The sequence below is a fragment of the Marmota flaviventris genome, chromosome 13 (genome assembly GCF_047511675.1).
Source record: "Marmota flaviventris isolate mMarFla1 chromosome 13, mMarFla1.hap1, whole genome shotgun sequence".
Classification (NCBI taxonomy): Eukaryota; Metazoa; Chordata; class Mammalia; order Rodentia; family Sciuridae; genus Marmota; species Marmota flaviventris.
The window spans coordinates 69389868-69417641 of NC_092510.1; the positions used below are offsets into that span (position 1 = coordinate 69389868).

A 27774-nucleotide genomic window follows, 5' to 3' on the forward strand; every position below is an offset into this window, starting at 1 on the left:
CAACACCTGTTCTGTGTACAGCCTGCAGGTCCCCTTGTAGCATACCCCAGAAGGTTCCCCAACAGTGTGGGAAAGCAGGAGAAGCCTTCAGGGAGGGAAGTGGAGTCAAATACTGTGGTTTCTGTTGAGGAGAAACTTTTCCAGCAATGACTAATCAGGAGGCCATTTTCTTGCCCTGGCCTCTTATAAAAATTTGGTAAGCCTCAAATCTCAGGGACCCAAAGGAGTTCAGGGATCATACAGGCTAATCTTTACCTGATGCTTAAAACCCACCAAATGTGTGTCGCTATGATGGGGAGCTCATTGCTTCTGGAAACAGCTACTCTATCTCTATTTCTATCTCTATCTCTCCCCTCAGGCCAAAGGCCACCTCTCTGTCTCTTCTGCTCCTTGTCAGAACAAACTTTGTAAAGGGGGTGCTCTCTGCAAAGACCCCCTGGGGAAGGAGTACCTTCTTTGTCACTGAAGATTCCCAGAAATCTCCAAAAAAAGAAGGCTGGGTCAGGCCTTCGTGATGAATTCAGACTCTTCCATCTGCAATTTGGAAGACTCCAACAGCCCTCAAATAAACCCTCTCACACCTTAATCACAATGAAAAAGCTTGCATTCACTGGATGTGTCCTAAACTCTGGGGACAGTCCTAGGTACATAAATTTATTTAATCTTTTTATATATTTTTAGTTGTAGATGAACACAATACCTTTTTATATTTTTTAATTTATTTTTATGTGATGCTGAAGATCAAATGCAGTGTTTCATACGTGTGAGGCAAGCGCTCCACCACTGAGCCACAACCCCAGCCCACTATTCATTTAATCTTGACAACAACCCTATGGGGTGTCACTAACTCACATTTACAGACAATGAAAATGAGGCACAAAGAACCAAAATAATGTGAATGTGTTCAAATAACTCCCCAGCAGTATGACCCCAAAGTCCAAGGTCATGGATGGCACTCTGAACCACCTCTCTCTGCCGCTATGACTTGCCCCATCAAGTTAGAAGGTGAGAACACTGAGGTTTAGAGATAGGTCACTGAGGTTTGGGTAAGTCACAAAGCAGGGTGAAGCTCAAGTTCTGCCAAAGTCTGAGCTCTTTGTCTTGATTCTAAATTGTCTCCTAAGTGATAGAGCCCAGAGGGGGACCCCAGTTGCTGTACCAGGTGCATCTTCCCACATCTTAATCTTCAGATAACCTGCCTGTTCCTAACTCTGAATCCTTGCTTAAAGTCATTCCCCACGCCCACCCTGATGAGTACTCTCTCCCTCTCTTGGTCCCTATCTTATCTATCCATTAATTAGATCCTGGCTCAAGAACCAATATTCTAGAAAAAGCTTCCAGATTGGTTCAGCCATGGATGGTGTTGATTTTTATCCTTTATTCTTCTCATTTTATGCAGAGAGCTCCTATATGATAAACTCAGAGGACAGCCATCCCCAGATTGAATGCCAGCATTAACATTAGTGGGAAACAATAAAGAAATAAAGGGTGACATGTGGCATTGTTCGCACCATTGGAAAAATCAAGCTTCTGACTCATGGCTTGGTTCAAGCCCTCTCTGTTCTTTACCGAAGGTGACATTCTGGCTTTTAGAAAGATGAGAAATTAAAAGGAAGTCAATGCTAGTCTCAGGTTTTAGCTCTTCTGGGTAAGCCCAGATTTTAGAGAATGTTCATAAAAGAGAGAAAACTAGCAAGTGGAAACAGTTCACTGCTTATATGCCTTTTAATCAAGGTTAACTTTGTTTAAGAACCTCTGCTTTTCATTATGGAAATGTGTTTGCATTTTGCAGTGTTAATTCCATGAAGCTTGCACTTCAGACCAGGAAACAAAGCATGATAATCATTTTTTTGTGCTAATACCTATAATTTACCTAAACAAGCAAGCCATTTGCCTTGAGACTATACATGTAAACAAACACACTTCTCCTGAAGGCTCTATTTGAGTTTGATTTTTAACTATTCATTTTTCTCCCTCCTATACACACATATATTAATTCAGCCTCCTGATTTTATTTCCTTCACCTCTCTCCCACAAATCAAACCTCAAACAACATAAAACTGATGGCTAGAAAAGGCTTTACACACAAACAAAAGCCATCAAGCCAAAGGCAACCGAGATGCTCACATCTCCCTGTCCAACCATCTCCGTCGTGTGTGCTGGACCAACAAAACAGCCTCCCTCTGCCCAACTGTCCTGGAAAAACCCCAAAGTATCTCATTTTCACTTCCAGGAGGGGAAGAGGTTTGAGCCCCCAAATAAAAGACAAATTCAGTGAAACAAGAAGCTGGGAAAATCCAGGCAGGCTTCTCCTTGCCACCCCGTGTCAAGCTCACAAAGAGAAAAATCGTACCATCCGACATGGTTGGGAGAGTTTAATCCAAAGCAGTGCTAATTAATATCCCTGGCTTTCCAGAAGCCAGTGCCACATACAGCTGCGAGGGCAACAAGCCTGTTCTCCCTTCAATTTTATGGGAAGAACATTTTCATTACAGAGCCTCCTCCCAGGCCCTCCTCTCTCAGCCAGACTAGCCTCGAGAAGGAAGCCGGGATGATCCATCTATCAGGGCTCCTTCTCCCCCCATTAATTTTATTATTTATATCCCATTTTAAAAGTTTATTGGTGCAACTCCCTATGCACCTGGCCAGAGTCCTTCTGACAACAAGCAGGGGCACCTTCCTGAATCCCCATGTCAGGGGGAGTTTATGCAATTTGTCGCCAGAATATGCCAACTTTTTTGAAATTTGCCTTGGAGGAAAAGCTGACTCCAAAGGCAGATTCCATCACCACCATTTAAAAAAATCATTATCGTTAAATGTGAAAGAATCTAAACTCACCCTTTTGTGAAGTATATGTGAACTTGATGGTGCAGTGAGCCATGGTGGTCCCCAGGGGCCCCTTAGAGTCCTGGGGGAGTCCTTATATGTAGCCCCCCACTCCCAGGCAAGCATCCCCAGTTGTTGGGACAGGCTTGATTCATCTTTAACCCAAACTGCCGGACCACAGGCAGCCCTACTGAGGCCACGTGTCTTCCCATTTTGTTCTCAAACCCCACTTGCCAAGGCTGTCTCTTTCCAGCCTCCTAGAGGGACCCCCAAATCCAATCTAAATGTCTCAAATTTACCTGTTTGTCTTTTATACATATAAATAGCTGCATTTCCATTCTCTCTTTGTTTCTCATTTTCATTTGGTTCTAATATCTGCATGTAAATGTCGGAAAACAGCATCTGTAATTGGAGATTATGAAGTATGGCCAGCTCCTGACAGGCTGCTAAGGAAGATGGATTATCCTCATTTTTCTGTAAATTTTGTCAATTTTGGAATTCATAAGCTATCAACACTGATCAAAATGGGACTTCACAGCTGTGTCAAAAAAGAGAGAGAGAGAGAGAGAGAGAGAGAGAGCAAGCAAGAGAGTGTGTGGGCAAGTGCTCGCAGGAGCCCGCATCGTGTGGGTGCAGCAGATTGGATGCCCAGCATCATTGTGACCACCCTCGTCCTCTGTCCCCTCCTCTCCACGCTGGCAGCTCCCTCAGCATGAGGCCTAGTCCCCCGACTAAATCAAATAGCTAAATCACGAGACTAGAAGGCCGCAAATCCTCCAAGGCACCCACTCAAACCCGGACTTAATTTATTGCCCGGCGCTGCCTTCCTTATTTATCCTGAGGAGTCAGTGGCTCCCTCTGCTCGGGCCTCTGAGATGTTCTACTCCTTCCAGACCATCACAGCCCACTTGAGGCAATTGTGTTGGTCTCTCTCTCTCAATTTTCCCATTACTGGGAGTAAGTACTGTTGGGACTCTGTAATAGCCCGACTGCAGCCCATATCAATAACAGATGAGGTTTAATCGTCCAACACAAAAATTATTTAGGCGCAGTAAGGACATTCAATGTCATTTGCATAATGGCATTTCTATCGCACGCACCTAACCCGTCTTGCATAAACAAGGCCCTGGGACCATAAATAATAATAAATCATGACGTCTGCACGCCTCTTGCGGTAATAGGAGCCACTCTTTGTGGAAATTATTTCAGCAGGAAATGGGCACCGTAATTTTAAAGACATGTGGCGTGGTGAGGCGCGGTGAATCACGTGCATGCACACACAAGCCCCCAGGAGCAGCCTGGGGACCTGCCCTGAGCCCACAGCAACACCCCTGGGGGCATCTGGAGAAAGAAAGCAGGTCTCCAGGAGACAAGTCCAGGAACTCTAGAACAGCCATTAGACTGTACCATTGTCCCAGGGAACAGGGCAGGAGAGGGAAAGACACAGAGCGAGAACTGGACTTGGACCTGGAGAGGTGCCCAGGCCCTGGAATCAGAAACTCTTTGCTCCAGGAGAACAGAAGCTCCCTGAGGGCAGCAGCTTTCGTAGGATATACAATGAAAGAGGAAGATCCTGGGCCCAGGTGGCGGGAGGATGGCGTGAATAGCAGAGGCACAGACTGGAGGAACAGAAGTGGGACCTGGCACAAAGGTGTCGGTACCACTGATCTGGTGAATAAATGGAGCAAAATGCTCAGAATCTCCCAAACACACTGGAGGCACCTGTGGGGTAAGAGGAAATGCACAGCTGTACGCGGTGGCACATGCCTGTAATCCCAGCAGCTCTGGAAACTGAGGCAGGAGGATCACAAGTTCAAAGCCAGTCTCAGCAAAAGCAAGGTGCTAAGCAACTCAGTGATACCCTGTCTCTAAATCAAATACAAAATAGGGCTTAGTGGTGGAGTGGCCCTGAGTTCAATTCCCAGGACACCCCCCTCCCACCCCCAGAAAAGAGGAAATGCACAGGGGTGGGGTGCTGGTCAGCAAAGCAGGTGGGTCTGCAGGCTTGATGGCAGATGCCCTGGATGAGGATCCTACTCCGCCACCTTAGACCCAGCCCTTGGCCCTCCATGCCTCAACTTCTCCACCTGTGGAACAAGCCTAATAACAATGCTCACTCACAGAGTTGTTCTGAGCAGCAAAGGAGAGACTGTATAAAGCGACCAGTTGCTGATCAATTTGTGCTACTGATATCCTTTTCAGGAAGCAGCTGAACCAAGTTCAGGTTCAAGCTCTGCTGATACTAGCTGTGTGATTTAGGACAAGCTACTCCACTCCTCTGGGCCTCAGCTTCTTCCATAATAAGATGGTCCCCACCTATCTCCCAGAGCTGCTGTGAGACAACTGAGGTGCACGGTGCTGAAGCTCTGTTAGAGTAAAGTGCTGCCTGCCTGAGACATGGACTCTAACACCCCGCATGAGTGCAAAGAAAGAAAGAAGGGGAGCTTTCCTACGCCTGCCCAATGTCCTCTCCAGCCACTCCCGGGCCCTGGAAGTACCCTGAAAAGCTTATGCTTTCCAAAAAGTTGTGGCAGGATACACACAAACCAACTCAAGTGGCACATTTTAGAAAAATGCAAGTTAAAACCACAATGTACAATTTTTCATCTATCATATTTTAAAGGTTGATATTCCACTCTGGCAGACTGTGGGGAAGCGGGTTTCCTCACTTAGGGATATGAACCTCTTTTGGAGAGCGATTTGACTCCCTCTTTTAAAATTCATAATCTGCATGCATAGAGCCAACCATTCCACTTCTGGGGATTTATCCTGCAGGTGTAGGCCCACTTGTACACAAATAAATGTATGCAAGGATGCTCATTGCAGGCTTTTTTGACAAAGAAAAAAATATTAAAATCAAATTATTGGGAAGAGTTTTTAAAATAAATTATGATACCCCATATAGAGAAATACCATTGTAGTTGTTAAAAAGAATGAAGCAGTATTCTACTGATGTAGAACAATCTGCAAGAAATGCTTGTTTCTAAAAAATAGCAAAACTAGAAGCATGTAAATAGTATGTTGCTATTTGTCTTCAAAGGGGGAGAATTATATTTAAATATACATATTTAAACATATGCCTAGCCCTCACTCTATTTTGCATATAAATGCTCCTCAACTCACAGTGGAGTTAAGTCTTGATAAAACAATTGTAAATTGAAAATATTGAAAGTAAAAAATGTACCTAACCTACCAAATATCATAGCCTAGCCTACCTAGCCTACCATAAATGTATTTAGAACATTCACATGAGCCTACTCTTGGACAAAATCAGCAACCCAAGCCCATTTTATAACATAGAGTGGAATAGCTCATGTACAATACTGTATATATTATACAGAAAGTAAAAAACAGAATGGCTGTACAGCTATGCTTTTTGTACCCAAAATGGACTCAAAAATTCCTGAGTTAAACCATTCCAAGTTGGGGGGACATCTATATTTATAAATACTTATAGGCAAATCTCTAAAAATTACAGAAGCAACTGTCACCTGGAAGGGGAACAGGATGGCTGGGAGAAAAGAGATGGGAGGAGACTGACTTTTCCATGCATATAACAGATATTCTCTGAAACTTTTACCATTTTGCATATACTACCTATTAAAATTTTTTGAATGAGAAAATAAAAGTGTTGCTCAGGCAGGTGCTAATGAGCAGGGTCTGACTTGAATAGGGCCATGCTTGTGTCCATGGGCCCCTCAGGCCCCATCTGTCTTGAGAGGTGCCCTGTATACCCTTGTACCACTCAGTGTGGCTGTTATGAGCCTCTGGGGGAATGTGTCCAGCAGCAGGCAGCTGATGTGTTGATCCACATGCCCACCTGTGTCCAGCAGCCTGTCCCATGGCCCAGCCCAGGACAAGAGCTCAGGCCCTCTTGGTCAGATTCATAGCTCCAGGCAGTGTCTGGGCTGGAAGGTATTTGGGGTATCCCCACTCCTTTCCTACCATTTTCAGATGGGAGCTAAGGAGGAGAAATTTGCTTGAGACACTGTAGAAAGACATGGGGCCCCAAATCAGAACTTGGGTTCCAGGAAAAGCACCACGTGCTGTTAGGAGGAAGATATTTCAGCATCTCTCTGGTTCTCACTTTGTTTCATCAGCCAAAGGGGAGTAAGAGCTTCTGTCAGCCCTCAAGTCACAAATGGATTAATAGGGATCAAGTAAGATCATAGATACAAAAGGGCACTTCACAGAACTTTTCAGGAACGGAAAGCCAAAGTCCCTCAGGTGTGCCGGGCAGGGCTTGAGGAAGATCCAGGGGTGGCTACACATGCAGGGTCCTGCTCCTCTGCAAGAGCTGTGCTCAGCTGCTGCCACAGCTTTTGTTAGGCTTTATTCCACTTGATCAGAAAGGTATTGTTCTTCTTCCTCTTTCCTAGATACAGGAACTGAGCACAGAGAGTTTAAAGTTTAAGTGGGTTTTCCATGAGTACAATCTTACCTAGGTGGTGGCTACAAGGGCCCATGTTGAAGGTGAAGTTTTCAGCAGAAAAGTGGCTGGACACAGTGGAGCCTTTTCCCCAGAATGGGTGAGCACAGGAAGACCAGTTGCCATGAGAGGTCATGGCCAACCCAGCAGGCCCAGGCGGCCAGTTGGGTGCCTTCAGCACAGCCAACTCTACTCTAGGGGGCTGCAAGGGCCTCAGCCACTCACCAGGGAGCACAATACCCACCGTCCCCTGGCTCCCAGCTCTCAGCCCCCAGCTCCCAGGGCCTTCTCCAAGTCAGGCTTGCCCCGAGCCCTGCCAATCCCATTTATTCTTCTCCATCTCAGTTCTACCTGCCCCCAACCCAACCTCTTCACATTCTTTTCTCCCCATTCCCTGTCACATGGCCAGGATCCTCTTGCTGTGTGGGTCTCTGGTCTGTCTATAGAAGGACCAAGTTTACCTTCTCAGAGGCCTTGAGGTGAGTGTAAGCCTACAGGGATTCAGGGGGCACCAGGGTCCCCAGATGATCCCCAGTGCCCACCTGGCTGGCTCCTAGGATCCCACAGGTTCCAAATCCACTTCCCACCCTTTTTTTCAAATTGCCACATCTGGCACCTGAGAACATGAGCCTGGAGTTTTACACACCCAAGTTACTTTCCAAAATCAGAGCTTTGTGGTACAATGAAGCTGATCTTGCTTGCTTACTTCAGCTCTACTGAAGACATTGCCAGGTTTGTGGATTAGCTTAACATTCTCAAGGGCACAACCCCCAACACACACACACACACACACACACACACACAAAAGCCACACCTTCACAAACTACTTAATACTAGAAAAAAGGCTAAGGATTACTATGTAAGGATTCAGGATAAAATAATATTGCAAGATAATTTTCATAGTAAAATCAGAAAAGACTTTGAGAGGAACAAATGTGTTCCCAAACTTGCTTGTGCCAATTAGCCATTGGTAAATTCATAAATTCTCTTTGTCCAGTCACTCATTCTTCCATACCCTAATACTTTCCAGGAAAGACTGAAGGCAGATCACAAGGATGCAAAAAAATAGAGAGAGAAGCACAGAAGGAAGAACAGAAAAAGGCAAACGTAAAATGGGAACAAGCTGGGTGCAGTGGCAACATGCCTGCAATCCCAATGACTCAGAGGCTGAGGCAGGAGGATCACGAGTTTGAGGCCAGCCTCAGCAACTTAGTGAGGCTCTAAGCTGTTTATCGAGACCCTGTTTCAAAATAAAAAATTAAAAGGACTGGGGATATAGTTCAGTGGTAAAGCACCCCTGGGATCAATTCCCAGTATAAAATAAATAAATAGGACCAAAGATAATAAAATGCTTCCAAAAATGAACATAAAAACTAAGACTCAGTGAGGCCAAGTAGCCTCCCCATGACCATGAGGCTGATATGCAATAGAGTTGGGATGGAACTCAGGCAGTCTGGCTTCAGAGCCCACAGTCTCAACGACCCTGCTTCCCACAGCCTCCAAAGCCAAGATCAAAGCTAGAGGTTTACAAACTTGCCTCAGGAGGGATAGCATTTGGTCCTCCTACCTACCAACTGGAGAAGAGAAACCTGCTAAGTGACTTAATAGAGTTCATGAGAAGCAAACTGTCCATCACTCAGGTTGTCTAACTGACTCTCAGTCCAAGCAGGATGTCTCCCCAGGCCCCTGACAACTCAAACTGAGCAGGGCATAATGGTGCACACCTGTAATCCCAGCTACTCAGGAGGCTGAGGCAGGAGGACTGCAAGCTCCAGGCCAGCCTTAGCAATTTAGTGAGACCCTGTCTCAAAATTGAAAAATAAAGGTCTGGGAATTAGCTCAGTAATAGAGCACTTTCCTCCCACGTGTAAAGCCCTGGGTTCAATCCCCAGTACTGGGGGGAAAAAAACCCACAAAAAGAGACCTCACTGAATACCCTCCAGATACAGGGGTGATTTCCACAGATGCTCTTTTAGGATGTCCCTTATATAGGTTCAGGTATCAGACCCCAAAATGCAACTTGGTGAAAGTAACACAAAGGAGATCATCCAGGTGGTCCAGTTACCAAAGTAGTTTGATCTAAAATAATTTTAGAATAAACAGAAGACACATAGATTATATTTTTTCCAAGCAATTCTCTCTAAATATTGTATCTCTGAGGCAAATTAATGACAATAGGAGAGAAGCTACTCTGTGTCATCAATCAGATACAGTCCCAGCTGGGAGTGGCAATGACACTCTTATGTCTCCTAAGTCAGTGGCCTGACAGGGTCCCAAGCTGGAGCCTCCCAGAGTGAGCTGAACAATTACATACAGGGACAGGAATCTCTTCAGAAGATTGTTTTGGGTCTTTTCCAACACAGAGAACTATAGATGAGAGACTCAGAAGTTCTCCATTGAGCTCAGTCTTGAGGGTTATGAACTAGAAGATATTTGGGGCAGGTGTCCCATCTCTGTCATAAAAAAACAAAGGAAATAAAACTCACCGGACAACTAGCTTTGACCAATGCTTATTCCAGTAACTTCTAAGATGAAATCTATGCCAAGAGACCCAAATCAAGTAGACTGTCATGAGGGATTGTTATTTATAAATCTGTTTAAAAAACAAGAAATAGGTCCTAAAAATATAGAATATTTAAGTCACAGCTATTTTTTTTCCAGCAAATTTTATCAGCTGGTCCAGTTGTCTGAGCCATTCCTGGAATGAGACAGAGGGGCCGGTCTTGGAATTCCAGCACCACAATCTCCCAGTGCATCGCCTTGGGTAGGTGACTTAGCTATTCTGTTCCTCAGTTTCCTTTTCTGTGAAACTAAGATAATAAAAGTCCCCACTTAACAGGGCTGTTGAAAATATTAAATAAGTTAATATATGCAAAGTGTTTAGATGCTTAGACCAATGTTTAGCACAAAGCCATACAGTCAGGGACTAGAGAGAGGTTCTGTACCTACACTGCATCCTAAAAGAGGAGCATGCAGGAAACTGCACTGCTCCATCAGGGAGCAGTTCCCTCCACCCCAAGGCTCATAACTGCCATGGTGTGGCTTCCCAAACCACAGGAACTCCACAATAGCAAGCCGTGCTGCTCTGAGCATGGTTATGTGTGTCTCTCAGGGCACAGATAGACAGCTTGAATTTTAAGCCAGAAAGCTGTTACTGAGAACCAGCCAGAAATCTAAAGAAATCCAAGCAGCTGACCTCAGTTTGTAGCAATGAGACAAGAAGCTTCCCTAGAACCAGCCAGCACCTGCCCCACACTCACCAGCTTGAAACCTCTAAAGATGGTGACCCCAAACCTGCCCCAGTAGGGATCTAATGGCCAACGTCGGGTCCTCCCAGAATGTTTCCCTGCGGCTGAGCTTGGGCAATGAGGGGATCTCCTTTCAAGGTTACATTTGCCCCCAGAGTATAGGCACAGTTTTCTGACTAACCAGGTAATGAAAAAGAAAACCAGGTACTGAAGACAGGTCACAGGGACTCCGGGAACCCCTTGTGGGTTAAGTCCATTTTAGGCAACTATACCAACAGCCTGGACTGCCACAGATTTGAAAACTTGGTGCCCACTTTCTGCTCCTTACCTGCTAACCATCCTTTTGGTATAATGATGTGTCTGCCATGCCCAGAGCCAAAAAAGGAGGGAAATGATTTTTTTTTTTGAATCCCAAATATCCATTTGAAAGAGGGTCAGAAGCCCAGAGATAAAGGACAGTGCTGCCCCGGCACAGTTATTATGGGACTTCTCTAGATTTATTCCATGTGCCATAATTTGGCACCCAGATTCTGTTCGTAAATGAATTTGTTGAGAAAAACTGACATAAATTAATACATCTGTTCCTAAAAGCGTGCTCCATGGGGAAGCTTGCCCCCTTTCCCAGCAGCTTCAGATGTGACCCCACCAGGCCACCAATCCTCATACTCAGACACAGAATGATGAGTGCTGAAGTTTAAAGGTGATAAGATTATAAATATTATTATTAAAAGTGATAAGTGATAACCGTGTATCCAAACCTACCATATATGTCTGGCCAGGCAAATGTGATGCAAAAACTTTAAACTTTGCTGTGGGTCAAGTATCATCCCCTCAGCTACTTACCTGAAAGGGTTTGTTATGAGGATTAAATGAGATAACAGAAATATTTAACTATATGCACTTTCCAGGTTTATATATCTAATTTCATTAAATCATGTGTATTTATATATATATATATAAAATAAGTAAAGCCTACATATGCATGTTATGTATGTGTTGGGCTCTCCAGAATCATCCCCCATATCCCTACCATACTTCACCCTCTGGCCACCTGAACCTATCCCCTTCCCAGGCAGAACACACATACACATATCTTCACACTTCTGCTCATCCTCCTCCCTTTCTACCACTCCACTTAGCAACCTCTCACTTACCCTCTGCCCTCCCATTTCATGTGCAACCCCCAGATTATAAGCTCTGTGTGTGTGGGAACCTCATCTCTATCATTCAGACATTTCTTGAAGACATAAATTATAATGATCAATAACATCCACTGAGTGCTTCTCATGAGCAGCATCAGATTCCAGGACCAGGCGACACAGTGCATCCTGAACCAAAGTGTCCCTGAGAACATGGCCCCATCCCTTCCTCCAGGAAGGAGATGCCAGGTTCTGCAGGGCTGGTCCATCAGGTATACCAGAGTCTGGGATTTCATCCCTCATTTCCCCCTTTGAGGCAGATAGAGGAGGCTGGAAAACTCCTGTCCTCTGTTACACAAAAAAAGAAAACATGAATGTGTTTGTTTTCAGGGGAAAATTCTTATAGTACAACTGGAATTAATAATTTATTACAAAGACGTCTTAGCTCCTCAGGCAGAAGTTCTAAAAGTGATACAAATTGTTATTTTGATTGCTTTAATGGGATTTCCCCCTTGAAGCCTGAGCTCATTTGCCTGTGTAATCTGTAACCAGAAATCAGAGGAAACCTGGGGAGGAGAAAGTTCCCAGCCACTCTGCAGCACAAAGGTTCTGCCGCTGCAGGCAAACAGAGCCTCTAATCTCTCTCCTCCCTGACCCCACCAGACAATTCCTGGCTACCAGGCCTCCCTGATGAAAACCCCCTCCAGCCCCTCTCCAACTTCCTACCTGCCCCACCCAGGCCTACCTACATGGGCTTTCCTGTGTTTCTCCCATGACCTTGTCTCTGTGCCCTGGGAACCTCCCATGTGACAAAATGTTCCTTAATAATAATAACAATAACAACAATAAAAATAACATTATGGAGTGCCTCTGATGTGCTGAACCCTCTGCTAAGCTCTCTGTGCCCATCATTTAATCAGTATGGCCTCCTGTAACACAGGCACTGTTATAATCCCTATTTTACATGCAAGAAAATCAAAGTTCAAGCATTGGTAACACTGTAGGCTTAATATAAAAACTTCATACACAAAGGAAGCTAATGCCTGTTGGGGAGGCGATGGTAACCAGCGAGCTCAAACTCAGGACTACAGGGAGAACCACAGGAACCCCAGAGGTATGCCTGCAATCACTGTCATTGCCAGCGTCTCCCAAGAGGCTCAGAACCAACACAACAGGTTGCAAAGTCACAAGCAGCTGCTTCCAAAGCCTGCACTGCCTCAAGCAGTCCTCCAGACATGGGTCTCTGACATGGGTATCTCTAATGGGAAGCACACCTCCCCCTGTCCTCAGGACACTCTGCAAGCTCACTGTTCCCCAGTGCCATCTCTAGGCCACCCTGGCTCTCTGCCACAGCATCTCCTCCTCAGATCTCCACACCATCTGCCCAGGCCAACCAGCTCCACATACTGTTAGTGAAATTCCCACTTCCCTCCTGAAAGATCCCCCTTCCTCCAGACCTCCCACTTCACCTGCCCTTGACCTCAATGAGCCCCTTGGCCTTGATATCCATGCCCCAGCCTCAGCCCTATGGATGGCCAAAGATAATGCTTTATCCTCTCATTTAGAGCTGATCGACCTCTGAGATCTCAAAACCCTAAGCTCCCTTCTGAAACTCCCATCTCATCGTCTTTTATACTCTTGTCTTAAAGAGCCAGGTCTTTCCAGGAGCCTCAGGACTGCTATAACCAACAGATGGTTAACGCTGTCCAGCCTTCCAGTGAGCCAAAAATGAGCAATGCCAATCCCCTGCCTGACCCTAAAACTACCTGGACCTTCTTAGACACACAAACATTGAGCTGGACTCAGTGATGGTCTTCAGTGAATTCATTTCTTCTGTTTCATAGTCAGGACCTCAGGAAAGAATCAACAAATCCATCTTTTCTCCAAAATAGAAGAGAGGAAAGCTACCTCTAATTTCCACCAGGTCCTGGTTCTGCTCCATGGATCGAAAAGGAGCCCACCTCTGCTTAGCTTCCCCTGGTGCCCCCCCAAGATCAGACCTCACTCTTGGTGTCCACTGAGCATTCTGTTCTCCAGACCAGACAGCTCAGCTCATCCACAAGTTCCTTACAAGACGGGTTTGGAGTTGGGGAAGTGGAGTGGTATAAATGGCCAGCAGGATAAAAAGGGGACCAAGGTACAGGCCCTGGACTCTGCCTTGCTTCAGATCTGGCTTCTATCTGTGTGTCTTTGGACAAGTTGCTGTCCTCTCTTCTCTCAGTTTTCTCACCTGTAAATGGGAATATCTTTACACTGCCTATCCCCAGAGCATGGCTGGGGGGAAGGTACAGAAAGAGCTCGGCACAGTTCCCAGCACAGACTAAGTACTTAGAAAATGTTAGCTACTGGTCTAGTCCCTGGTTCCCTCCTCTGGTCATGCTCCAATTAGTCAACATCATTCTTAAGGTGAGATGGCCACCTGAATCCCTCTAGGGAGTAGGGTGGCCAACCCAAAGGAGAACAGTTCAGAGTTTGCCTTCACTGACAGCCACATGGTTGGGTGCACAGCCAAATAAAACACCTAGATCTTTCTTATTAATGCTCCTGTTGATCTTCATGTCCCTTTGCCTCAGTTTCCTGAGCTATCACTTTTATAACTATGAAGGTATGATTTATGAAATGACCAATCCATTTTGATTTCTATGTCTGCCCCCAAATGTTCTAGCTATAAATATTTACCCACTGCTATTTTAAAGAACACAGTCTAGACATTCTTCTTTCATTAATTAGCCCTTAACATTAGTAGCAGAGACAGACTAGGCAAGATAGTCTTTTGTTTTTATTTAGTATTTATTTATTATGTGAATTTTTTGCAAATCATTGTACTACTGAAATTTACTCTGAAGCTCTTTTTCTAACTTCTTGAGTTGTTGCTTAGCTATTAATCTTTTATTTCTAAAAAAAATGCATTTAAGGTTATACATCTCTCTTAAGTACCACTTGAGCTTCATCAACCAAATTTTGATATGCAGTAGGGTGATTTTTTTGGTTGTTGAGCTCTAGTACTTTATAATTTCCATTAGGATTTCTTATTTTGACCCGTTTTGTTTTTAGGGTTTAAACACAGATTTTGAAACCATATTTTGCTTTTAATTATCAATTTTTAATTTTATTGCATCATGATCAAAGAACATAGTCTGTGACATGGATTTTTGGTATTGTCAAGACTTGCTTTCACAGCTAGCACCTAGTATATTTTAAGTGTCCCATGTGTGGTCAAAAAGCATAGGTATTCACCAATTGTTGCCCTTTTTATGTGTGTTTTGTTAAGCTTGTTCAGTATGTTATGCAAATCTTAACAAATATCCTTGCCAATTTTTGTCAGCTTGAGCTAGTTATTAATAGGAGGGGTGTATTAAAGTTCCTCAAGGGGCTGGGGTTATGGCTCAGCGGTAGAGCGATCACCTAGAATGTGCAAGACTCTGGGTTCTATCCTCAGCACCACATAAAAATAAATAACTGAAATAAAGGTATTGTGTCCAACTACAACTAAAAAATAAATGTTAAAAAAAAAATTCCTCAAAATTTCATGGGATTTATTCATTGATTTTCTTTCTTTCTTTCTTTTGTTTTTTGTACTGCAGATTGACTCTAAGGACACATTATCACTGAGCTACATCCCCAGTCCTTTTTATTTTTATTTTGAGATAGGGTCTCAATACTTGCTGAGGGTCTCACTAACATGCTAAGGCTGGCCTCAAACTCGCAATCCTCCTGCCTCTGCCCCTGAGTCTCAGGGATTATGGGCATGTGTCACCATGCCCGACCACTGATAATTTTTGCTCTAAATATTTTGAGGCTCTGTTGCTAAGTATATACAAGTTAAGGATTGCCACATCTTCCTATGAATTGTTCTTGTTATTATTAAGTAATAATCCCTTTGTCTTTGAGGGTGCTATGGGCCTTAGAGCTTATTTCCACTGATAGTGACATTGCTCAATCACATTTTTTGGTAATTATCACCTGGTCTATACTTTTCTATTTTGTTGCCTGTAACTTTTCAGTACCATTTTCCCCCCAATACAAGCGATTGAACTCTACCACTGAGCTACATTCCCAGCCCTTTTTATTTTTATTTTTCTATTCCAAGACAAGGTGTCACTAAGTGGCCAAGGCTAATCTTGAACTTGTGATCCTCCTGCCTCAGCGCCCAAGTCACTAGTATTACAGGCATGCACCACCACGCCTGGCTCACTACCATTTTGTTTTTAGGCTATTTTCCTATAAACAGCGTATTTATAGGTTTTGGTTATTTTATATCTCTTCTATATTATGTAAAATTTTTAATCTACTTACTGAAACTGCTCAAATGCTCGTATTTATGTCTACCCTCTACTACCTATTTTTTCATTTTTCGTTGACCATTCTTTTTCCTCATTTTTTTCCTTCTTCTCTGTCTTCCACTGGAGTACCCTCTTTTAGCTTCTTCTGGTTTGGAAGAAGGTTTGTTTTTAGGGTTTAAACACAGATTTTGAAACCATATTTTGCTTTTACTTATCAATTTTTAATTTTATTTATACATTCTGTTATTATGTATAGTAATGAGCATTAGTGGGTACTCTTAGTTTGTTCCTTGACCTACCTTATCAAAAGTTTATCAATATATCTACCCTCCTCCTCCTTAGAAATATGAGAATCGTAGAATGTTTTTACTTCCATCAACCCCTTTCTTGTCTCTTTTTCTACTTTGTTTTTATACCCACAACACTAGTCATTATTTTGACAGCCAATTATCCCTACTGTATAATCCTATTTATATTATCCTTTATTTATCAATGTATCTGGTTATCGTTGCTTCTTAAATCTCATCCTCTCCTTCTGTATTTTATACCCTCCTCCTTTTTTCCAGTGCCAGGGAGGGAACTCAGGGCTTGGACGTGCTAAGCAAGCACTCCACCACTGAGCTCTATCCCAGTCCTCATGTCTTTTTTGTAGCCAACATATAGTTGAGTTCCATGTTTCTTTAATAACTCTGACAATCTGTCTTGTATAAAAGGGTATAAATATGAATTACCATTTACAATCAAAGTGATTATTGATATAATTGGATTAACGTCTACTGTTAATGTTCTTTGCTCCTTTTTTTCCGCCTCTCTTTCTTCCTCTTCTAGTTTTAAATGAGCATCATATTATTCCATATTGTCTCTCCTGTTAACATTTCATTTATGCTTCTGTTTTTGTTTTTTTTTTTGAACCAAGGATTGAACCCAGGGGTGCCAACAACTGAGCCACATCCTTTTTTATTTATGTATTTATTTTATTTTGAGACAGGATCTCACTAAGTTGCTGAGGTTGGCTTTGAACTTGTTATCCTCCTGCCTCATGTTTTTACTTATATCAACCCCTGAGCTGCTGGAATTACAGTTGTGCAGTGCACCATGGTGCCTGGCTATACTTCTTTTTTTTTTTAAGGTTTTTTAATTACTTTCTCTGGAATTCACAACATATATTTGTAACTAATCTAAGTTCACCTTCAAATAACATTACTCCTCTTCAATGGTGGTACAGGTACTTTCCAATAGAATATTCCTTTTCCTCTTCCCCACCCCTTATAGCATCATTGCAATTCATTTCACTTATCTATGTATATTAATCACCCCTTACAATGTTACTTTTAGAACTTTACACAGTGAACCTTTCAAATTAATTAAGAAAAAATACAAAATTTCATTGTACCTTCATCCATTCCTTCTCAGACTCCTGTTTTTGTTTTGGGGTTTTTGGGGAGTTTTTTTTTTGGGGGGGGGGTACTGGGATTGGACCCAGGTGTGTTCTACCACTGAGCTGTAACCCCAGCCCATTTTGTTATTTTTTGAGACAGAGTCTCACAAAGATGCTTAGAGCCTCACTAAGTTGCTGAGGCTGGCCTCAACCTTGTGATCTTCCTGTCTCAGCCTCCTGAGTCTCTGGGATTACAGGTGTGAACCACTGCACCCAGCTCTCTTCTTTTCTTGGTGTAGATCCAAACTTCTGACCCATCTCATTTTTCTTCTTCCTAAAGTACTTCTAGCATTTCTTGAAGGTCAGGTTTGCTAGTGATGAATCCTCTCCATTTCTGTTTTGACTAAGAAAGTCTTTATTTTATCCTTTGCTGTTGAAGAATAGTTTTCTAAGATACAGAATTCTAAACTGGTGGTCTCAGCTTTCAACCCTTTAGACATTTTGTTCCACTCTCTTCTTGCTTGCATGGTTTCTGACAAGAAATTACTCTGAAGAATAAGAATGTAAATAAGATGGGTTTTCTCTGTTTTTGTTTTTACCTCTGACTTTTTCCAAGATTTTCGCTTTGTCTTTGATTTTCTGACATTCAGCTATGATATGCCTCCACATAGATATGTAGGTATTTATCCTCCTTGAAATTCTCGGAGTTTCCTTCATCTGTGGTTCCATCTCTGTCATTAATTTTGGAAAATTCCCAACCATTACTTCTTTTAAAAAATGTCTTCATTTTCTCTTCCCCTTGCATTCTAAGTATCCATATGAAATTCCTCTTAAAATTATCCCATGGTCTTGGCTGTCCTGTGATTGTTTTTTGTTTGGGGTGAAGGTGGATTATTTCTTCATCTTTTTTTTTCTCTTTGCAGCTCAGTTTTGGAGCTTTTTCTTGATATAAGCTTATTTATTTTGTCTGTGGCTGTGTCCAGTCTACTGATGAGCTCAAAGACATTCCTCATTTCTGTTCCTGTGTTATTTCCAGCATTTCCTTTTGATCCTTTCCTAGAGTGTTCATCTCTCAGCTCTGTCACCCATCTGTTCTTGTATACTGTTGTTGTATACTTTCTCCTTTACATCCATTAACATAGTATTCGAGCTTTTTTTTTAATCCCCTAATAATTCTAAAGTCTGTGTCCTATCCAGGTCTGGGTCTGATGCTTACTTTGTCTCTTCTTACATTGTGTTTTTCTTACCTAACTTCCCATTAAAAACTGTTTGTGATCAGTCAAGTAGCCACTATTTGAAGTAGGCAAGCCTTCAGTGGGAGAGTTATGTTGATCTTGCAGATTTCAGCCATAACTCTGTATTCTTATCCCTCTCCAGATTTTGGAGCAGCTGTTTGCCCTGCAACCTCAATTAAATAATGGGTCAAGAAAACATGTTGATTTTCCATTTTTTCCCCAATGATTTTCCAGCTTTATTTCTTATTGTAAAGATGGGAGAGACAACTTCTAAGCTCTTCACTTGTTGGAGCGGAAATGACATCTCTCATATCTTTCTTACATTACTTAGCAGTTCAGCAAGAGTCCGTGAGTGGTAAACTATGGCTTTGTCTGAAAATGTCCTTATTTGCCTTCACTATTAAATGATCAACTAAGTTAATTATTACTATCTCTTAACTCTTGAGGATATTTTCTAATATCATCTGACTCCTAATGATGATGAAAAAAGTATCTCATCAGTTTAAACATTACACTTACCCTCTAAGTTGCTTTCATCATTTTCTCTTTGTCTTTGATGTTCTTTAATTTCACTATGATTTTGCCTACATGTTTATTTATTTTTATTTAACTTGCTTGGGATTTAATATGCCTTTCAATCTACTGATACATGTCATGCAACTGTTCTGTTTTGTAAAATCCTTACCATTATTTTTTCAAATATTGTCTCTCCTCCCTTTCTTCTATTTTATTTTCTAGTCCAACTATTACATGCATGTTGAAGTTTGTCAAGTTATTTTGTTTTATCTCTTAACATCTCTTTCATATTGCCAAACTCTTCAGGTTTTTTTTTTCCCATGTTTCTGGCAATTTCCTGAACTCTGTCTCTCAAATAACTAATTTTCTATTCAGTAGTTTCTTTTCTAGTACTTAACTTGTTGATTGAACTTTTAATTCCAATGGCTATAAGGTTTATTTCAGCTTCTTTTTTTATGATGTTTTCTCTTTTGTAATGGTTTCCAGTCCTCCTTTAATCTCTTTAATCATTTTTTATCTCTTTTAAATTGTCTGTTATTTTAGGCTTCTGGAGTATTAATCATCCTAGTTGCGTCCTCTGACTTGTCATCATTTCCTCAAGACATCTGCATCTTTTTAATTGTGAGCTCATATTTAGTAGTTATCACTTATTCTGTCTGCATGTTGTGCACAACAAATTGTAGAAGGATCCAGGTGAGAATTTTTCATAGGTGTCTAGGTGCACCTCAGGAATATCACTGACGAGTCCAGCTTTTATATTAATTTCTATTCGTGGGTTTTTTATACAAAATATAAAGTGAGATGCCACACCTGTATGTAGGTGTCAGAGGCTTAAGATTTCAACTTCTCATAGGAAACTTTTATTCTATTCTGAATCCCTTGGGAACTCAAATTTCCTTACTGCTTCCCTGGGCCAGAAGGTAAAAATGATCTTGTGCCCACTTCACAGACAGTGCTGGCTATCCAGGTATCCAGTTGTTCCCAGGGGTTTCACTTCTAACTCTCATATCACATAGGTCTAAGGCCACATCTTCTGCCCCAACTTCAGCATCAAAACCCCAACCCCTATTCACTAGGACTGTATCTAGGACTAGTTCTCTGGCCCACCAGGACATTAGTTCATGCAATTAAAGCTCAGACTCTGAACTCCCTCCCCACTGCCCCACCCCTAGTACTGGAGATTGAACCCAGAGATGCTTTACCACTGAGCTACATCCCCAGGCCTTTTTATTTTATATTGAGACAGGGTCTCACTAAGTTGCCAAGGCTGGCCTTGAATTTGTGACCCTCCTATCTCTGCCTCCCAATAGCTGGTATTATAGGAGTGTACCACCACACCCAGTTTGAGAGCCCTCTTAATTTCCATCCGCTATGAATGTCCCTCTTTCTTCTAACCATATAAATGTATATGTATATGAATGTGTAATATATTATTGTTATACTTGATTCAATATTTCTATTATTTGAAATGGGAGGAGAGCCTGTAGTAGCTCCAACCTTGTGAACAGAATCAGAAATGTGCGTTCTTTAAAAAAAAAATTTAAAAACCAATAAGGTTTTCTTATTATTGTTGTTATTTTTAGGAGCTTTGTGAATTACCAAACTCCTTGAGCCAAATTTCCAGTGCGCCCTTAAAACCAAACAAGCTGTCAGACTGGAATTATCTATTCTTTTGTCCTTTTTTTAATTGCAAGTGTTGCTTAGCCTTGCTTGAGGGAAGCATCTCTACCCAAAGTCAATTCTCATGCAGTGCCTCTGGCAGCATCAATTGCTATTACTGTATGCCACACAGCACAGCACAGGTGGTCAATGTCACTGACATGGCATATCTGTAAAAATTTCTTGGATGAATGAATGAATAAATGAATGAAAGAACATCCCAGCAAGATGCAGGCAGCTCTTTGACAATTCACTTGTAATCTTTAAACCCCACATACACAGAATTTGCCTGTCATCAGAAAGAGTAAAACAGACAGGAGGAAAAACTGTAAACAAGTCAAAATAAAAGTAAGAGATGGGTTTCCAACTGGTTTTATCCCTCACAGAATGTTAGAGCCTGAACGGGTCTCAGGGATTACCCAGTCCCATCTGCCACCCCGAGTACAAAAACCACGGCCCAGAGAGACTGACCCAAGAGCCATCATGACAGCCTAGGCGCCCCATGCTTTTATACCATGTCACATTGCTCAGTGTCCTCCAAAGTCTTATGGAACAGGCACAGTGAGTTTCCTTGGGAAGCCACTCCTGTGCTTGATCCTCAAGGAGACAAAGAATACTCAGTGTTTAGCATATATTTTAAGTCACTTAGGAACAAATGGGTATTCCAGAGCAAGTCTGGGCAGCAAAGCAAAGAAGGCTGAGGCCACAGAGAGTTCATGTAATTTTCACCTTTGGGTCACTTTAGATGATGGCGATGGAAGGATAAGGGAGAGCGGGGCTAGTGTAGAGGTGCCTGGAACCTCTAGAGATCTAGGAAGCAAGAATTCCAGAATTCTCCATGTCACTGTCTCATTTCAAAGAGAAGATTACACACGAGTTAAATTGTGCTGTAGCATCTCAGTGTTCAGGAAGCTATTTTTACCCCCCACCCCCTCTCTTCATGCTGGGAAGAACTGGGACAAGAACTCCTGCCCTCTCCTCCTGGTTCTGCCCTTCCCTCCACCCTCTTGTGGCTCCCTGTCATGGAGGAGCCATCATCCTCCAGGTCAGAGTTGAGGACATTCCCTGAGCCGTGTTCACTGGGAGCCAAGTCGCTGTGCTTTGCCGTTTTCCTCTGGAACTTCAAGCTTTCAGGTATCAACTAGGCCAAGCCAGGCCTACTTCATGGGCAGGTCCAGCCATGTCCTCTCTCTGTCCGTCTTTTCCACCTATCCCTAGGTGGGTAAGCCAGTGCTAGACAGAGCTCTCATATATAGAGGGAACATACCAGAAGTTTCACTTAGGTCTCTTCTGGTCTATAAAATGCTTCCTGGCTCAGGTTTTCAAAGAATCCCAGAAACAGTTGGGAAGACGTGGGGTGAGTCTTTGGGAACTTGCTCAGATACCCAAAGTAGTCCCTTGTCTATTTTCCTGAGGTTGGCCACCCTAGACAGGAGGAATGAGGGAGAAAAGTCAAAGCCCCACCCATGTCCAACTCCTACTGCTCTCAAAAGCAGGGTCTCTCAAATAGTGTGCTGAGATATTAGAACCTCTTGGCCTTCGAGTGACCAGTGGGACTTGGAAAAGCAAAAGCCTGAAGGACAGCAATCTCCATCATGAGCATCCTTGGTAAACTGTGTCACATAAATATCAGCATCTTCCATGTTGTACCACGGTATGGAGAAAACTGGGAAGTCAGAACAAAAGCACATCCTGCCTACCATCTGCTTCTTTAATCTCCAAAACACAGGACTCTTCCTGCCATCAACATCCCCCTGTCCTCATGCACCAAGCCCTCATCAGAGAAGTCAACCAGATTCTCGTCATCAAGGGCTGTGCAATGGAGCTGGGCGCCTGAGACACCTTCCTATCACTGGAAACTTCTCCAGTTGGGAGAGGGAGTTCCCAGGGTAGCCTTTGAATAATAGAGATGAATCTCAAAGCCACAAGCCCATCTTCCTGGAGCATCAAATGGGAGAATCTAGGAAGAGCTGCCTCTGAGTGTCTGGCGTTTTCTTAGTTTAAGTTTGAGCTTTTACAAAGGCTGCATTCTTTTTTTTTTTTTTTTTTTTTTTGAGAGAGAGAGAGAACTTTTTAATATTTATTTTTTAGTTTTCGGTGGACACAACATCTTTATTTTTATGTGGTCTGAGGATCGAACCCAGTGCCCCATGCATGCCAGGCGAGCACGTTACTGCTTGAGCCACATCCCAGCCCCAAAAGGCTGCATTCTTGAGCCCCATGGTCACAGCCCCTACAGAAATGCACAGATTGGCATGTGATCATTCTTTTCACCTATAAGACAGAGCCCGGCAAAATCTGTTGCAGGACCTCTAAGTGTATCATGGAGGACTGTGGCCATTGCCTTGCAGGGCCTCCACTGGAAACCCATGTGAAAATTTCCTTCCATTCTGTCAGAAAAAGATATGGCTTCCCTTTTGACTCAGCTACCCCACTCCTCGGTTTATACCCAAATGACTTAAAATCAGCATACTACAGTGACTCAGTCATTTATCAATGTTTATAGCAGCTCAATTCACAATAGCTAAACTATGGAACCAAACCAGGTGCCCTTCAACAGATGAATGGATAAAGAAAATGTAGTACACATACATAATGAAATACTACTCAGCCTTAAAGAAGAATGAAATTATGGCATTTGCAGGTAAATGGATGGAGCTAAAGAATATCATGCTAAGAGAAATAAGCCAAACCCAAAAAACCAAAGGCCAAATGTGGATGCTGATCTGTAATGGGGGGTGGGGATAGGGAAGAATGAAGGAAATTTGGATTATTCAGAGGGGAGGGAGGGGAGGGTGTAGGTGTGGGGGTGGGAAGGACAGTGGAATGAGATGGACATTATATACATGTATAAATATACTACTGGTGTGACTCTGCACCCTGTACAGCCAGAGGAATGAGAAGTTGTGCTCCATTTGTGTACAATGTGTCAAGACACATTCTACTGTCAGTATAACTAATCAGAACAAATTTAAAAATAAAACATTAAAAAAATGGCTTCCTTTGAAGAATTGGCCTATTTCACTCAGTGGACAATAAGCACACAAATGATTGTGTTTCCCATCTTACTTTAGTCATCAGAAAGTTCAGGATCAAATTTGAGCTCAACTCTCGTAACCCAAGGGGCTTTTTTAGAGTTGGGTGCAGGGATAGGTAGGAGAACAGACAGAAAGGGGAGAAGCAGTGCATCATGGGGCCATGATTCCTGGGCAATACCATGGACCAACGAAACAGGCCAGCCCCAGACAGGCAGGTAACCGACTCTAAGGGTACAGTGACATTGCATGTACTTTAGCAACAGTCTCCTAGTCCCCCAACCATCCGAGTCTCTTTATAGCAATCAGAATAATCTACTAATCTCTATTGGATTAGATCCTGATTCCCTTAGTTTAAAATTTTGTGCAGCCTTCTTCCTCTCAAGACACCACCCAAGGCCCTGATCCTGACCCTTCATGTTCATGCCCCACCTCGATAACTGTCCCACATACCACTTCCCACCTCTCAAGCCTACCAGCCCCGTGGGACATCTTGTGGTTACTGGATCAAGGACTTTGCAGCCTCAGGTCTTTGTGCAGGCTGTTCCCTCGGCCTGGGACACTGTTCCCAACACACTTTACCACCTTACCACTTTTGGCTTTCCTCAGAAACATGCTCTGGAATCCCCACCTAGCCAAGGTCCCACTCTCCATTCTCATCACACTCTGGTCCTCTCCTCAGAGCTCCATCACACTGTAACTATCAGTAATGACCACCTCCTTCCACCTAACTCTTCCTTTCTCCTCTGTTCCCCCACCACTGTGACTGGTGGTGTTGTGTTGATATCTGTGTGTTGATATCTATCTCCATCACTATCAGGTCAGTGCTGGGAACCATGTCTTTTTTCTTTCTTTTTTCTTTTTATTTTCTTGCTGCCAATTCCCCAGGACTTAGCATAGTACTGGCATAAAGGAGGTCCTCAATGAATAGTTGCGAGAATCAATCAGGAGGTGTCTCTACCTGCAGGGACAGGGAGCTGACACCAGAGGCATGTCTACACTCACAGAAGGCAAGGAATGGAGAATGTGGCCATCTTACTGAGCATATCATTTGGGGCATGCTGATGAATCTCTCCCTGCCTCAGTTTCCACATCTGCTACATGTCGGTAACAATTAAGATAAACTCGGCATTGCAGGGTAACTGTGAGTCAGGAACTGTGTCAGAGGTCCTTGGAGATCATTAGTGATCTTCAGTTACTCATCACACTCTGCCAGCCCCATACACCCCAAGCTGTGGCCCCTGTCAGCAGGACACAGGTCTGTTTAATCACCTCCTTCTTCATGCTTCCCAGAGGGACTTGGTACTGAACTCGCAGGCAGAGGATGCAGGAAACTGTCTGCAGGCAGTGGGGCTGACAGCAGCCACCAATATCCAGACCTCTGGCCCTGGCATCTTTGCCTGAAACCAAAGCCCTGCTCTGTACACTGGAGGAGCTGGTGTTACTCACTGGCCCCCAAGACCTCGGAGCCTGCAGCTTTGCTGGTCAAAGTGGTGGCCCCTGCAGCCCTGGCTGATGCTCTCTGCCCACCCTAGTGAGGATTCCAGTGGGGGAAACAGCCTCTCAGTCCCTGAAGCTGCAGAGTCAAAGGTCTTCTCGTTTTGTTGCCTCCTCTTCCCTATTCCCTCCTCCCACACTGAATATATGACAAAGGATATATTCTACCTGCAAGCCTGCAATGACAGGAAGTTCACTACTTCACAAAGAAGCCTATTCCCTTGTTTGAAAGCTTGCACTATTAGAGTTCTCTTAGTCTATCTCCTTTCCTGCTCCTATCTCCAAGTCTTCCCTTCTTTAGATCAAAAAGCCCCAATTCCTCAATTCAGTTATCTCTCCTAGGAAAGAATTTTCAGTGCTTCTCATTTTATCTGCAAGCAAGGAACTCACTCTGAGCATAACCTGTGACAGGAAGAGCAGGGTGAAAGGAACAGACGAATAGGACTGTCACCACCCTAGACCTCTCCTTATCCCTCCAGAGACCACACTGATTTGAGTGGCAGCCCCGGCCCTTCTAATTCATGCTCAGCTCCCAGGATGAGTAGACTGAACCCCAAGATCCCAAGATCGTATCTCCAGGCAACTGCCCCCTCTAGGAATCAGTGGACAGCTTGGTTCTGGAGCCAGGCACCTGGCTTCCAATCTTAGCTCCACTTTACTGTGTGCCCTTAGCTAAGCCACTGCACTAACCTCACCTGACCTCAGCTGTTCTGACTGCACAATGGGATGGCAGGAACTGTTGCAACTTGATAAGGAGCTGGGGCCACTGTGGTTCTCCTAAAAATAGGGCCAGGCACGTGGTAAGCGATGAATACACATTAATCACAGCAATCCCATGCAGGGACTAAAACAATGCATTTATGGCATCTTCTCTGGGAAATACCAAACGGTGGATGAGGCTGGTCCAATGGAAGAACCTAGAAGCCCTGGTGGCCCTGGAATGGGTGGCTTCCAAGGAGAACAAGGTCCCAATCATTGATGAGGGTGGGAAGGCATCAGTGGTGGCTGAGGGGTTCGTGGAGGCAAGGCTGAAGATAAGGAAAGGATCCCCATCACCAAGTGGGGCTGCTGGTCAAGGACTTGAGATCAAGGCCCTGGAGGAAATATTTCTCTTCTCTCTGCCCATCAACGAGTCTGAGATCATTGGCTTTTTCCTGGAGGAAAAGGTTTTTTAAGATCATGCCTGTACAGAAGCAGACTTGTGCTGGCCAGCAGGTGAGGTTCAAGGCATTTGTTGCTATCGGGGGCTACAATGGTCATATTGGCCTGGGAGTTAAGTGCTCCAAGGAGTTAGCCACTGTTGTCCAAGAGGCCATCATCCTGGCCAAGTTCTTCATTGTTCCTGTGCAAAGAGGAGACTGGGGGAACAAGACTGGCAGGCTCCACACTGTCCCTTGCAAGGTGACAGGACGCTGTGGTTCTGTGCTGGCGCACCTCATCCCTGCCCCCAGAGACAATGGCACTGTTTCGACCCCCGTGCCCAAGAAGCTGCTGCTGATGGCAGGTATTGATGACTGCTACACTCCTGCCAAGGACTGCACTGCCATCTTGGGCAATTTGGCCAAGGCCACCTTTGATGCCATCTCTAAGACATACAGCTACTTGACCCCCGATCTCTGCAAAGTGACTGTGTTCACCAAGCCTCCCTATCAGTAATTCGCTGACCATCTTGTGAAAACCCACACGGACTGGTTTGAGTGGCAGCCCCAGCCCTTCTAACTCATGCTCAGCTCCCAGAATGAGTAGACTGAACCCCAAGATCCCAAGATCATATCTCCAGGCAACTGCCCCCTCTAGGAATCAGTGGACAGCTTAGCTGTGCTATAGCCCAGTGCTACCAGCCCAGGTTCTCTGTACAGAGGACCCAGGCTCCAGCTGTGGCTTCACCATAAGGGTTTTATACAAGAAAAATAAAGTGCATGAAACATTTTTGTTTTAAATGCATTTATGAGCTTAGACAAGGAGCACATTGGTGCAGGCTAATGAGTCAATACAGACCTTTGAGGGCAGGCAGATAGGATTTAGAAACAAGCTGAAGGAATGTCCACGCAGGGAAACAGTGAGCAGGAGCTTAGAGTGTGAACATTAAGAAAGTAATAACAGCTGCAGTTCCTGCCAGAGCACGGCAGAGTCACCCTGGTGCTCACAGCTCATGCACATGCACACACATGCCAGTTCCAGGAGAGGTGAGGCCATGGTCAGCAGTGCCCTCCAACACAGAGCAGCCCAGCCCATGTAGGGCAGTGAGGGCTCAGGCATGACCAGAGCCAAAGCTTCTATGGGCAAGCAAAGGGACATGGGGCAGTGAAGGGTCACGGGGGGGGGGGGGGGGGGGAGGTCTGGAGCTGGGTTTCAAGTGTGGGGGAAACCACCAGGGTCTCCTGTGTGGGGAGAGACTTCAGGAAGAAAGATCCAACTGTAGCATCAGGGACAGGATAAGAGGCCCCAGGGAAGGATGCTTCCAAGGCAGGTGGAACAGTCCAGGCCACAGACGGCCCTCTGGGGTTTGGGTCCCCTCTGCTTCTCCAG

The 27774-nt window shown here is 43.9% G+C and overlaps 1 protein-coding gene and 1 pseudogene across 3 annotated transcripts in view; one reads left to right on the plus strand and one right to left on the minus strand.

Annotated features, from left to right (window-relative positions):
- The window catches only part of Pax5 (paired box 5), a 194812-nt gene that overhangs the window by 98831 nt on the left and 68207 nt on the right, over window positions 1–27774 (minus strand). The window lies entirely within an intron of this gene.
- LOC114089105 (small ribosomal subunit protein uS5 pseudogene) lies at window positions 981–27137 on the plus strand (annotated as a pseudogene).